General features: G+C 48.8%; 1 long non-coding RNA gene across 1 annotated transcript; it reads right to left on the reverse strand.

Annotated features, from left to right (window-relative positions):
* Positions 1-1,954: 1,954 nt before the first annotated feature.
* On the reverse strand, positions 1,955-13,781 carry LOC131821914 (uncharacterized). The gene is made up of 2 exons (XR_009350017.1): positions 13,256-13,781; positions 1,955-4,184 (listed from the first exon to the last, which is right to left on the reverse strand). It is a non-coding gene; the product is annotated as an uncharacterized LOC131821914 (long non-coding RNA).
* Positions 13,782-14,180: the final 399 nt, after the last annotated feature.

Below are 14,180 nucleotides of genomic sequence, written 5' to 3' on the forward strand. Positions count from 1 at the left end.
TCTGGGTGTTCTGGTTCAGAGGGTCTTGGGGGGAAGGCTGCTCTCAAACTATACCATCCCAAGACTTGACTTAACATAGAGGATCTGCTTCTAAGCTCATTCGTGTGGCTGGTGGCCGGGGGCCCGAGTTCCTTGCCACCTTGGCTTCTCCATAGGGCTGCTCTGGACAAGGCTTCCCCAGTGATACGTACGGAGGGGGAGAAAGAGACAGATACTGATAGATGAGCCACTCTACCATTTATGACCTAGTCTTCCAATCACACATCATCACTTCTGCCTTCTTCTATTTATTAATCCAACCCACACCCAACAAGAGGATTACACAAAAGCTCGAATACCAGGAAGCAGAGATTACTGGATGCCATCTTGGAGGCTGGCTACCACAGCTAAGCAGGAAAAGGACCTCGCCTTCAGAAAATCCTAAAGCCTGCTTTAGAGGTGATACTGTGCAAATGTTTGTCGCCACTCAACACACCCTCACCCTGTGTCCGATACATTTCACCAGGCACTATGGAAAGAGGTAGACTCATCTAGAACATGAGCTCTGTGGGGTCAGGCTCTCCATCTCAGGCAACATAAGGTTGTCAGGCTTCCATGAATATTTTTAATTGACACTAAAGAAGTCAAAGATGCACTCACTGCCTTGAGAAGTTCACAACCTAGATTTAGAGCAACCTTAATTACATTTTATTTGCATACCTTCTGTGGTAAAATATACATCACATAAAATTTCCACTTGAACCATTTTTTGAATGTACCTTTTAGTAGCATTAAGTACCTTCACGATGTTGAGCGACCATCACTGTCACCCACCTCTAGAACTTTCTCACCATCCCAAATTGAAAAATCTGTGTCCATTAAACAATAATTCCCCATTTCTCACTCCCACCCCACCCCTGGTTAACCACTTTTCTGCTTTCTATGAGTCTGGTAAGCTCCGGGTTCCTGATACAAGGGGAATCCTACAATATTTGTCCTTTTGTATCTGGCTTACTTGAGCCTCAAGTCTTCAACGTTCATCCATATTGTAGAATGTGTCAGAATTTCCTTCCTTCCTTCCTTTCTTATTTATTTATTTTTAAATCTCCTTCCTTTCTAAGGCTGAATAATATTCCATTGGATGCGTATGCCATATTTTGTGAATCCATTCATCCCATCACTGGACGTTTAGGTGGTTTCCACCTTTGGGCCATTGTGATCAATGCTGCTACTAACGTGGGCGTGCAAATCTGTTTGAGTCCCAGCTTGCAATTCTTTTGGGGACATACCCTGAAATGGAATTATTGGATCATATGGTAAGCCTACGCTTCTTTTTTTTTTTTAATGTCTAATTGCTTGAGGAACCACCATATTATGTTCTTAACGACCTAGTGCGAATACACACTATTGTTTTGGGGGCCCCCGTGCTAAATCCTTTACACACATTATCTGAAACTGGCGCCGCGAGGAAGTGTTATTACTCTCACTTTTCTCTTCTTCTTTTTTTTTTTTTTACTTTAAAAAAAATTTTTTTTTTTTAAGATTCTATTTATTTATTTGACAGACAGATCACAAGTAGGCAGAGAGGCAGGCAGAGAGAGGAAAGCAAGCTCCCTGCTGAGCAGAGAGCTCGATGCGGGACTCGATCCCAGGATCCTGGGATCATGACCCGCACTGAAGGCAGAGGCTTTAACCCACTAAGCCACCCACTTTTATTTTTTTATTTCTGTATTTTTTACTCTCACTTTTTTTTCCTTTTTTTTTTTTAAAAAGATTTTATTTATTGGGGCGCCTGGGTGGCTCAGTGGGTTAAGCTGCTGCCTTCGGCTCAGGTCATGATCTCAGGGTCCTGGGATCAAGTCCCGCATCGGGCTCTCTGCTCAGCAGGGAGCCTGCTTCCTTCTCTCTCTCTCTGCCTGCCTCTCAGTGTACTTGTAATTTCTGTCAAATAAATAAATAAAATCTTTTTTAAAAAAAAGATTTTATTTATTTATTTGTCAGAGAGAGTGAGCACAGGCAGACAGAGTGGCAGGCAGAGGCAGAGGGAGAAGCAAGCTCCCCACTGAGCAAGGAGCCCGATGTGGGACTCCACCCCAGGACGCTGGGATCTTGACCCGAGCCCAAGGCAGCCGCTTAACCAACTGAGCCACCCGGGCATCCCTTACTCTCACTTTTCAACTGATGAATTCATTTGCTCAAGATCACACAACCAGTTCGAAGACAAAGTCAGCACTGGTGGATCGCTGAGCCAGGCAAATGGCTCCAAACCCAGCTGAAGAAAACACAGATTCAGTGCAAGAAACTCGAGGCCACAGAGTGTGGTTGTCTATGGGAAGTTTCCTAAAAGTAAGCAGTGAACCAAAATTTTGAGGATGTTCCGTGATCAGGCATCCTGCTGCAGATCAGGGCACAAGCTTGCTTCAAACCCTGAGGGTCTGTGTCTGAGTCTCTTCTCTGCACTTGCCAGGTGCTCTGTACAGCATCTCCATCCAGAGGGACTTTTGAGAAAATCAGAGCGGAGAGGCTGGTACTAGAGCCTTAATCCCAGCTAAGCTGTCTCTTATTCTGGGTCCGCTCGGAGTGGCTGTCTCACCTAGAATGGGCTGCGTGTTGCTTCTAGAGTCCAAAATGACACTTTGGGCATTATCATTTGCCACCCCAAAATATGTCTCTTTGGCATAAGGAATCCTGATAGGCGGATTATTTTCAAGAAACTGCCAACAACCGCCACTCAGGGAACTCAGGAGCCGCCACCCTTTTATAAGAGAGGTTTACAGGTGTCAGAGATGTCAGAGACATCTCCGTTCGCAAGTGTGTCTCTCTGGCTGTACCAGGAAGAGGGAGATGACTCTGGATCCTTAGAAGCTCACCTATAGAGATGACCGTGACTTTAATCTGTGTAACAACCTTACCCCTGTTGACTGTGCTTTTTCGGATCAGCTCCCCTAACTGACTCCCCACACCCAGCAGCTTTTGTCTGTCATTGGAGGTGGTATTTAAGGGGCTGGCTTCTGCCATTTTGGGGAGTTACTCAGTTTTCCTGGGTGTCTCATGTATACGGGAGGTTCGCATGTTATTAAACTTCTGTTTGTTTTTCTCCTGTTACTCTGTCCTGTACTACAAGGGGGTCTCAGTCGAGAGCCTAGAAGGAAAGAAGGGAACTTTATTCCACTGTTTCAATATGAAACACCGTGCCTTTTTCTTGATGGTTAAGTGGTATGAGGGGTTCCAGCTGGTGTTTCACTTTGGAGGGGGCATCCCCCTGGCTCCCTAGAAACTTCCTCCAGGTGGTGGAAATTTCTGTAGGTGAACAGTGAATCCAGTTTTGAAGTAAATGAAGGAAGAGAATGGCATTCAAGGCAGAATAAGGTCAGGGACTCCGTGACACAGAAAAGCCAAATCCAAATGATTTACCAAGTCGATGTGGGAAGAGAGAAGAGGCTGGTTCACTTGGAGGGCTCACCAGACGCAGGATATAGTTGTCTTCATGGCTCAGATTTATCACTGTGAAGGGACATGAAGCCCAATCAGCACAGGGAAAAGGTTCATGGGGCCAAGCCCAAGGGAGACCAGGCATAAGCTTCCAAGACTCCTTTTCTCTTGGGGTCACACAGGACGTGCCTAACTCCCCCCAGCAATGTGTAGTGATGACATGTGCGAAAGGGTGTCTACCAGGGAATCCCGTTACGGACTGGCCACGCTGGGGGTGGGGGGTTGCTCAGGTAGGCACACTTTGCCTGGCATGTACCAACATTCTTACCTCCCAGAAAGAAAGCAAGAGTTCAGCATGAACCCCACTGTTTACGTAAAGAGTCTAGGTACAGTGAGCCATTCTCATCAGGTAGGGAATGGTGGGAACCCTCTCCAAATCCTGATTCCCAGGCACAGTCAAGGGCCAGCCTGGATAGCTGGCCTTTTTAGGGAGAAGCAGTCAGCGTGCCATGTTGAACTCCTTTTTGCACAACATGAATCCCACGAAACGACTCAGACAGGTCCATGAGGGAGAGCCACGAGGGAGATGCACGAGGTGTTTGTCCCAGTCCAATTTATGAGGGCGGGGATGCCCAGGCACTCTGGAAGTTTGTCACTGGGACAGGGGTCATGGTTCAGGATGGTGGAGATGCATCCTGGCATATCCCGCAGTGATCAGAAGTAATGGATTACACGTACACGTAGTAACAGGAACAGATCTGAAAAACTTAATCCTTAGTGGAAAAAAAAAAGGTAAGAACTAAGATGATATATACAAGCCAACACCATTAATGTAAATTCAAAATACATACAGGCACAGTTCATATAAATTTTAAAAACAGGAAATGTAACCTGGGAAGTTAGAAGTCTGGACACAAATTACCCTCGGAGAGGTAGTGACTAGAAAGGGGTACGAGGCGTTCCAAGAGCACTGGTCAGAATCTCTCTCTCCAGCTGGGAACCAGTTATAAAGGTATGTTCATTTTGTGAAAATTGAGCCACCTGGGCCCTTAGGATTTGTGCATTTTTCCATGTGTTACATGGCTATACAATTCACATTAAAACAACAAACACTATGGGACACCCGGGTGGCTCAGCCGGTTAAGCATCTGTCTTTGGCTCGGGTCACTATCCTGGGGTCCTGGGATGGAGCCCCACGTCACTGCGCTCCTAGCTCAGGGGGGAACCTGCTTCTCCCTCTCCCTCTGCCCCCCCCCCCATTTGTGCTTGCTCTCTCTAGAGCTCTCTGTCTTTCTCTCTCTGAAATAAATAAATAAATAAAATGTTTTTAAAAAAAAAAAAACATGTTTATGGAAAAGATCCCATACAAAGGAAAAGATCTACATTAAAACCACTGTCTCTGGGGAAAGGGACGGGGGCAGGACCAGAGAGAAGATGAATACACGCGCACACATGCACACAACAGGCCTTATGGGGATCAGTGTTGTTAATCTGACACAAACAGAAGAGGATTGTTAATTCGCCCCCCTGCACCTGGGGTTTAAAAAAAAAAAGATCCTAAAAAGCTCGCCTTGTGAGCTCGATGTTCGGAGGGACTCGATTTCTTGGCAGTGTTTATGAGCCCATCTCTGTCTACCCAGTTTCCTAAGAGATTAGGGACCCCCCACCCCACCATTGTCTCCAACCTGGAAGAGCTCTAGGGGTTGCCTAGCCGTGCTGAGATACCACAGGGCTGCAGAGGCTGCTCTTGTCAAGGCTACCCTTGCTGAGTGACTTTACAGTTAAGAGGGAAGATGCATTCTCATTAAATCCCAGGAAAGACTTAAGAGAGCTTTGCAAGTTCTCCCAGGAGCGGCCTCCAAATACCCTGGAGGGCTCATTAAAGGCCAAGATGCTGGGCCCCACCCCCAGAGTTCTGATTCAATTGGTCTAAGGGGGAGGCCAGGAGAATTTGTACTTCTTTTTCTTTTTTTTTATTAAAGATTTTTATTTATTTACTTGACAGAGAGACACAGAGTGAGAGAGGGAACACAAGCAGGGCGAGTGGGAGAGGGAGGCAGGCTTCCCGCCGAGCAGGGAGCCTGATGTAGGGTTCAATTCCAGGACCTCCTCCCCGCCGAAGGTAGATGTTCAACAACTGAGTCACCCAGGTACCCCAGAATTTGTATTTCTAACAAGGTCGCAAGTGCTGCTGTTGCTGGTGGTCCTGGAACCTCACTTTGGGAACCACAGATGCTACAGAGGAGGAAGAAACAGCTACCAGCCGTTTCTGATTAGCAAGCTTTCCCCCCCCAGGGCTTCCCCAGGCTACAAAACAAACCTCAGCCCGGACTGTGCTCTAACCAGATGGTGTGACCCTGAGAAGTGGAGCTGATTGCATAGACAATGCGAGAAACTTGAGAAGCGAGGATCTGTAGTCTTGGAGACATCAACGGGCCACCTCGGCAACCAGAGCAACCAACCCTCCATCCGAAACGAGAGGTGGTAGTCTGAGCATTTGGCTGAGCAATGTGGGCCATGGCCAAGTCCGCCAGAGTGGTAGTTTCAGGGAAATGTGAGTACATGTCCAAGAAGGTCAGGGCGTGATGACCCCGCTTGAGGACAGAACAGGTTGTGAAAGAGAATGGTCAGCAGGGAGTGTATGTAGACCAGGGCTTCCTAACCTCGTCACACACAGAAAATGATAACATTTGCATCATTCATTTCAGAGGGTCAGTAAAAGCCTTGGTTAAAAAAAGATAAACGATTCCATTTCCTTTACAATATATAATTGTGGTAATAAAAAAGGATTTGGTGATGATAGAAAACATATAATTTGTATAAAATGCAAATAAAACTATAAGGAAGTGGGGCGCCTGGGTGGCTCAGTCGGTTAAGCGCCTGCCTTCAGCTCAGGTCATGATCCCAGGGTCCTGGGATTAAGCCCCACATTGAGCTCTCTGCTCAGCAGGGAGCCTGCTTCTCCCTCTCCCTCTGCTCCTCCCCCTGGCTCGTTCTTTCTCTCTCACTTGCAAATAAATAAAATCTTTAAAAAATAAAATAAAAAAAAAATAAGGAAGTGTACAACCATCAGTTCCTGGAGGGGACTTGCAACGCATTCTCAGCACCTAGGGAGCCACGGCACCCTCTCCGGGAAGCTCTGCTCCTAGTGTTCCACCTGCCAGAGGCAATAGCCAAGCTGACCGAGGGGTCCCCGCGTGGTGGGGTATGGGTTCCTTACAGCTGTGTAACAAAACTCAGCTGCTTACAACAACACTGAACACTCTACCATCTTCCAGTGTCTGTGGGTCCAGAGGCTGGGAGAGCCTCCCGGGGTGGTTCTGACTCGGGGTTTCCCATGAGGTTGCAGTTAAGACTGGACTGCTGTCTCTGAGGACTCCACTGGCCAGAGCATCCACTCCTAAGATGGCTGACTCACATGACTGGCAAGTCAACACTGGCTGTTGGCAGGAGACTTCAGTTCCTCACCATGTGAACCTCTCTTTAGGGCTGTGGGAGTGACTTCACAACATGGCAGCTGGCTCTCCCCAGAAGAAAAATGATCCACGGGGCACCTGGGTGGCTCAGTGGGTTGAGCCAGCCTCTGCCTTCGGCTCAGGTCATGATCCCAGGGTCCTGGGATCAAGCCCCACATCGGGCTCTCCGCTCAGCAGGAAGCCTGCTTCCCTCTCTCTCCCTGCCTGCCTCTCTACCTACTTGGGATCTCTGCCTGTCAAGTAAATAAATAAATCTTTAAGAAAAAAAAAAAAAAAAGAAGAAGAAAGGAAAGAAAAAAACAACCCAAGAGAGAACAGGGTAGAAGCTACAGTTTCTCTTATGGCCTAACGTCAGAAGTCATGCATCGGAAGTCATGCACTGTCACTTCTGCAGCATCCTATTAGCTACACTGCCAGCCCTATTCCCTGAGGGAGGGTTGTATAGGAGAGAAGGGATACCCCGAGGCCAACATCTGGGGCCATCTTTGAGGCTCCTGCCACAGGCGGCCTCTGGGGGGTGCGCTAGGGCTCTGCACACAGACGCCGGCCTGCAAGGATTCCTCTGGACGATCCTCTTTCCCGCACTCTGATTTTGTGCTCGCTTTATCAGTTAGGATTAGGTATGGCTGTTAAACAGAACACAGAGTGCTTTAAACAAGATAGAAGTTTCTCTTTCACTTAAAAGCAGTCCAGAGATAAGCAAACCAAGGCCGCCTGGGTGGCTCCACAGGCCTCTGGGAGCCGGGTTCTTTCTTTCTAGGCTGTCATCCTTACGGCAGGGCTTCCCTCCCTCCGGTCTTGAGGCTGCTGGAAGTCCCACACCCACATTCTAGGCAGGAAGTAGGGGAACCACAAAGGACCGCTGAAGAGCTTTCCTAGAAACCCCACCCACCAGCTGACCACCTCAGCGGTCATCCCTAGCTGCAAGGGAGTCTGGGAATGTCATTTTCTATCTGGCTTCTCAGGGTGCTGTTGGTGAGGGGGAAGAGGAGAAAGGGGTTTGGGTAGGCATGTTTGTAGCCGGGGTTCACCGGCACAAGAACACAAGGCTCCAGGGGTCCCAGACAGACCAGGTTTGGCCACTTGGGCACTGACAAAACCCAAAGGCAGAGAAACGAATGAAGGTGAAACAAGAAAGGACTTTATTTCAGTGAGGCCACCACCGGGCAGACTAGTGTCTCAAAGACTGTCTCCAAAGTGCCAAACATACTTCCAGGTTTATCTAAGGAAACGGTGGGGTCGGGGTGGGAGCACCTGGCTGTTTCAGTCAGAAGAGCTCATGACTCTTCATTCCAGGGTCGTAGGTTTGAGCTCCACATAGGGTGTAAAGATTACTAAAAAAATAAACTTAAAAAAAAAAAAAAAAGGCCAAAAAATGCAGGTCAAAGGTGGGTGGGTAGGGGCCTGCGGGCAGTGAGGGTCAAACGGACCACTGTCTTGGAGTCAGCCAGGGGCGGATCTTGCTGGCTCAGGGAAGTCCTTGTTGCTTGAGGGCGTAGTTTCATTTCCCATCAGGGAATGCTTTGCCCTGGGGTCTTCCACCCGAGCCAAGAGACAGGCTGGAAAGAACCCAACCAGAGAGTCTGAGGTCAAAATGGCGGCAGCTGGGGCGCCTGGCTGGCTCGGTTCTTTAAAACTTCTGACTCTTGATTTGGGCTCAGGTCATGATCTCAGTACAGGTCAGGCTCTGTAACTGAGTGTGGAGTCTGCTTGAGATTCTCGCTCTTCCTCTGCACAACACCCCCCCCCCCCGCACCCCGCCCCAGGGTGGTTGTGTGCATTTGTGAGCTGTCTCTCTAAAAATAAATAAATATGGGGCTTCTGGGTGGCTCAGTCCATTAAGCACCTGCCTTCGGCTCAGGTCATGAGCCCAGGGTGCTGGGATCGAGCCCCGCATTGGGAGGGAGGGGCTCCCTGCTCAGCGGGACCCTGCTTCTCCCTCCACCTGCCGCTCCCCCTGCTTGTGCTCTCTCTAATAATAAATAAAATCTTTTTAAAAAGTAAATAAATAAAAATAAATAAGTAAATAAAATAAAATGGAGGCAGCTGAAGTCCTCTGTCACGCCTACCACTTTTGCTAAGCAAACTTCCCACAAAATAATTTGGCCTCCCCATTTCCTTTATTCAGAGTGGGGAGGGGATGGCTCTCAATGGGAAAAATGGGTATTCCTGGACCATGAAAATTTATGTTCAGTGTAAACAAACCTGTACTTCTTAAAGTTCATATACTGGAATCCAGCCTATGTATCTGCCTGGGAGCCTTCGGCTATTCCGGAGTCTAGGAATCTTTTTCAGGCTGAAAGTCCCAGAGCTTGGAGTCCCCCCAGCCCTTCAGGTGCACCATCTCGCCAACTCTCTTGGGTCAGGCCACTTTTCCCAGGGCACTGCCAGGGAGCAGAGCAACCCCATGGCTTGCAGAGTGGCTGACCTCTGTCCCTGCCTCTGCGCTGTCCCCTCCCATCTGCTCTGGGGGATGCCCCTCCCTCCGGGGCACCCATCATGACCTCTCCAGTCAGCCCAGGCTTTCCCTAAACACCTGAAGCAGGACTCAATCCACCCAGCTTTTGCCACTCCTGACAAGGCCCTGGGGCGAGGGCCTACAGAGTCCTGGGCTGAGAGGAAAATACTGAGAGAGCTACACAATTATAGTCCAGTACATTCTCCTGCCTCAAGTGAGACGTGGGGGCCGACCCAGGAATGCTAAGGAGCTTAGCCTTTATTCTGCAGGCATCCGAAGCTACTGGAATTTTTTTCCAGAAGGAAGCGACATGACCAGTTGTGCATTTTAGGAAAACGATTCTGGGGGCAGTGGGGAGACCGAACCAGAGTGGGAAGATGTGAAGGCAAGGACACGAGTTGGGAGTGCCTGCCAGGTTCTCAGAGAGAAACAATCAGGCAGTCCAGATGAGATCTTTAAAAGGATTTGGGTGAGGGGTGCCTGGGTGGCTCCGTCAGTTAAGCCTACCGACTCTTGGTTTCACCATTCCCATTTGACAGATAAGGGAAATGAGGTCCCAAGAAGGTTCCAGCCTTCCCAGGACGCATGGCTGGGAAGTGAAGGGTACAGACTGAGGCAGTTTACCTTCAGGCACTGGGCTCTGAATCATTATTACACTCTGCCACAGCTATATGACGGTCCTAGAGGTGTCACTCGTGAGGTTGGCCAGTCCTCGGCACCAAACTGTCCGCCCCACAGCTTCTGGAAGGTGTTTTGCGGTGAAAACACCCGACTGCACCCTACCCCCTTGGCAATAACTGATTGGGCAAGGGTCAGCCTCGGACCTGAGAAAAATAAATCCACAGGTGGAATGGCAGCATCCCAGAATAGATGACCCCAGAGCAGGAGATTTTCTCACACTTGGTGATTGAAACCAGGGCATGCTGGGGTTTTCATCAGTTAATCACGGGAGCAGAAGCTAAAAGGTCATGATGTGGGTAGGCCATGAGTAAGCAGAAGTTAGGAGGGAACAGAAAGGATGAATGAAATGAGTAAGCAGATGTAGTCATCAGGGAAATGTAGTCATCAGGCAAAGAAGAAAGACAGCAGATTGCCCAGGAGCAAGGGAGAAGCCACGAGAGGGGTCTCAGGCGCTTGCTGTCTGGGCTCCTTTCTGCCTCTTGTGGCCCAGCAAGACCCCAAGGCCTGTCTCTCTGATTGCCCGTGGGACCTATAGTTGACTTCGCTGACGAGTAACTGTTTCCTATCACCTAAAAAGTCCCAATTCAGCTGAAGGTGTTGTCAGCAGAGACAGGGACAACAAGAAGAGGAGGGGCTACGGAAGATGTGCATGGGGGCTCGGAAAAGATCTGACATATTCTTAGAAATCTAGAAGGCCAGGGGCGCCTGGGTGGCTCAGTGGGTTAAAGCCTCTGCCTTGGGCTCAGGTCATGATCTCGGGGTCCTGGGATCGAGCCCCGCGTCGGGCTCTCTGCTCAGCAGGGAGTCTACTTCCCCTTCTCTCTCTCTCTGCCTGCCTCTCTATGTACTTGTGATCTCTCTCTCTCTGTCAAATAAATAAATAAAATCTTAAAAAAAAAAAAAAAAGAAGAAGAAATCTAGAAGGCCATCTGTATGCGTAGAGCTGTGCCCTTGCCCAGGAAAGGCCTGAAGGAGCCCTAATCTCTCAGCTCGGGCTGACCTTGAGACTCTGTGCAAGCAGGAAACAAAGGCTAAGACAGAACTGTCAGCTACCAGGTTGGGTGCTGAAAGTGTGTCTTAACATACCCATAGAACCCGCTGGCAATGACTGGGGGACCTCCTGCTTCCAGACACTTGAGGAAATCTCTGTCCATTCATAAGCTGGCCACTAAGCTAGCGAGCAGAGACGTCAGTGGCCACCCATGACAAAGAACATACCCTATAGAATCAGTTCAGAAACAAGCAACGAGGGTAAGGAGCAGCAACAACCAACCCTGGATGGAGGAAGACTCCGACTTCCAGGACTGTCACATTACATTACTTGAAGTGTCCAGGGCCCCTGGGTGGCTCGGTCAGTAAAGCGTCTGTCTTTAGCTCAGGTCATGGTCCCAGAGTCCCAGGATCTTAATATTTCACATGCTGAAAATATCTCATGAGAACAAGCTAAAGGAAAACAGAATGCTACTACACACCAATGAGAATGGCCAAAATGAAAAAGACTGACAATGCCAAGTGCCAGCAAGAATATGGAGCCACTAGCGCTTATCTACGTCACTGGTGGGGATGGCAAATGTTTTAGCAACTCTGGAAAATGGTCTGGCACTTCCTTAGCCATGTAAACATAGAATTACCATGCGACTCAGCTACTCTGCTCTTATTTACCCAAGAGCAATGGGTAAATGAGAAAGGAGGCTACACAAAGACACGTACACAAATGTTCACCGCAGCTGTATTCCTAATAGCGTAAAAAAAAAAAAAAGTGGAAATGGCAGAAATACCCATTAATAGGTGAATGGATAAAGGAGTTGTGGTATATCCATACAATGGAATACTAGTCATCAATAAAAAAAGAAATGAACTATTCATGCACACAACAACATTGATAATCTCAAAATACACACTGAACCTGGCGCCTGGCGCTCAGCCATTAAGTGTCTATCTTTCTCAGGTCATGATCCCAGGGTCCTTAGATTGAGCCCTACATCAGGCTCCCTGCTCAGTGGGAAGCCTGCTTCTCCCTTTCCCACTCCCCCTGCTTTGTTCCCTCTCTGGCTGTCTCTGTCAAATAAACAAATAAAATCTTAAAAAAAAAAAAATACATGCTGAACCAAAAACCAAGACACAAAAGGGTCCACACTGTAGGATTCCATTGATAGGGAACTATAGAAAGACAGATCTATTCTCCAGGGACAGCAGGCAGATCAGTGGTTGCCTGGAAATGGGGGTGGCATTGGGAAGGGACACAACTGAACTTTTTTAGAATAATAAAATCTTCTATGCCTTGATTGTGATAGTGGTTACACTTCTGCATACATTTGTCAAAACTCATCAAAATGGTACACTTAAAATTGGCTCCCTTGATTGTATGTAGCATCTACTTTAATAAAACTAGTTTATTTTTAATTTTTAAAATTTTTTATTTTTAAAAGAATTTTATTTATTCCTTTGACAGAGAGAGAGCGAGCGCAAGCACAAGCAGGAGGAGCAGCAGAGGGAGAGAAAGAAGCAGGTTCTCTGCCAAGCAGGGAGCCTGATGTGGGGCTCGAACCCAGGACCCTGGAATCATGACCTGAGCTGAAGGAAGACCATTAACAGACTGAGCCAGCCAGGTACCCCAATAAAACTCGTTTTTAAAAATGAACACAGGGGCACCTGGGTGGCTCAGTTGGTTTAGTGGTTTAGTGTCTGACTAGTGATTTTGACTTAGGTCATAATCTCAGGGGTTGAGGGATGCAGCCCTATGTAGGGGTCCCCACTCAGCTGGGGGTTACTGGGGATTCTCTCTCTCTCTCTCCCTCTCCATCCGCCCCTCCCCCTGCCTACAGGTGCCTAAGGGCGGGCTGCTCTCTTGCTCACTAAAATAAATAAATATTAAAATTTTTTTAAGGGCGGCTGGGTGGCTCAGTGGGTTAAGCCTCTGCCTTCGGCTCAGGTCATGATCTCAGGGTCCTGGGATCGAGCCCCGCATTAGGCTCTCTGCTCCGTAGGGAGCCTGCTTCCTCCTCTCTCAGCCTGCTTCTCTGCCTACTTGTGATCTTTGTCTGTCAAATAAAATAAAAATAAATTAAAAAAAAAATTTTTTTAAAGAATGCAGAGGGGCACCTGGCTGGCTTAGTAGGTAAAACAGGTGACACTTGATCTCAGATAGTTGTCGTTCAAATCCCACCGTGGGTGTAGAGATTGTTTTTAAAAAAAGTCTTGAAAAAAAGAAAAGGAAATTAGGAAATACCTCAGAGATGGCTGACGAGGATGGGTTCAAGGGCACAGGTGCTAGGTCAGGCTCGGGAGGGGGCACTGCCACCATCACCCCCGTCCCCGGGGCCTCTGAATCAGAAAGCACCGGATAGGCAGACGAAGACACGCGAGTTGAGCAGAGTTTACCAGGCCTCGGCGGAGGAGGCCAGGGTTCGGGATCCTTCCACCGGACTGTGCTGTGGGAGCCTGGGGCCAGGGGAGAAGCAGGCAGCTTTGAACATGCTGTTAAGAAAGGCAGGAAGCCAGCCACCTGGTTCGAGTCCAAAGCTTGTCAGACACAAAGCGGGAGCTCATTAATCAGTAATGAGGCCCATCGGTGTGTTTATGGATTTTACCCTAGCAACCTGGGGGCAATGCGGGGGAGAAACATTTCAAATGCCCGTGCCCTCCCAGCCTCCTGGGCCGCTGCTCAGCCCCTGAGGCCTGGCCCCTGTCCCCCGCCGACCCCCCACACCCACCCCAGCCGGGTTCTGTTTCTCGGGGCCTCTGCTCAAGTGCCTCTCAGCCCCCCAATCCCCCATCCCCCATTCCGTCCCCTCCCCTCCATTCCCCTTCTCTCCCCAGGCCCCCCACCCCCACCCCAGCCAAGGCCCAGACTGCGGGTGTGCTGTTGCCTCTGCCAGTCCTCTCTGTTCAGGGAGAAGCATCGCCAGGGCCTCTTCCGGGTAAGCGGACCTCCTCCCTCCTCCCAAGAAGGGAAACCCTCCCCCGAGGTGACTTTCAGCGGAGCACAGGCCCTTTTCCTGGTAATCCATTACCTTACTTACATCCTGCTCTGCTGGAGTTTTTTCATCTTTAATTATCTTGTGATGACAAAATTACATGCTCTCTGGAAGACAAACAAGGTGGAAATGTATAATTCTCTGTGCTTCCACCTTCCAGAAATAACCCGTGCTCGC

This window comes from Mustela lutreola, chromosome X (assembly GCF_030435805.1).
Source record: "Mustela lutreola isolate mMusLut2 chromosome X, mMusLut2.pri, whole genome shotgun sequence".
NCBI classification, from domain to species: Eukaryota; Metazoa; Chordata; class Mammalia; order Carnivora; family Mustelidae; genus Mustela; species Mustela lutreola.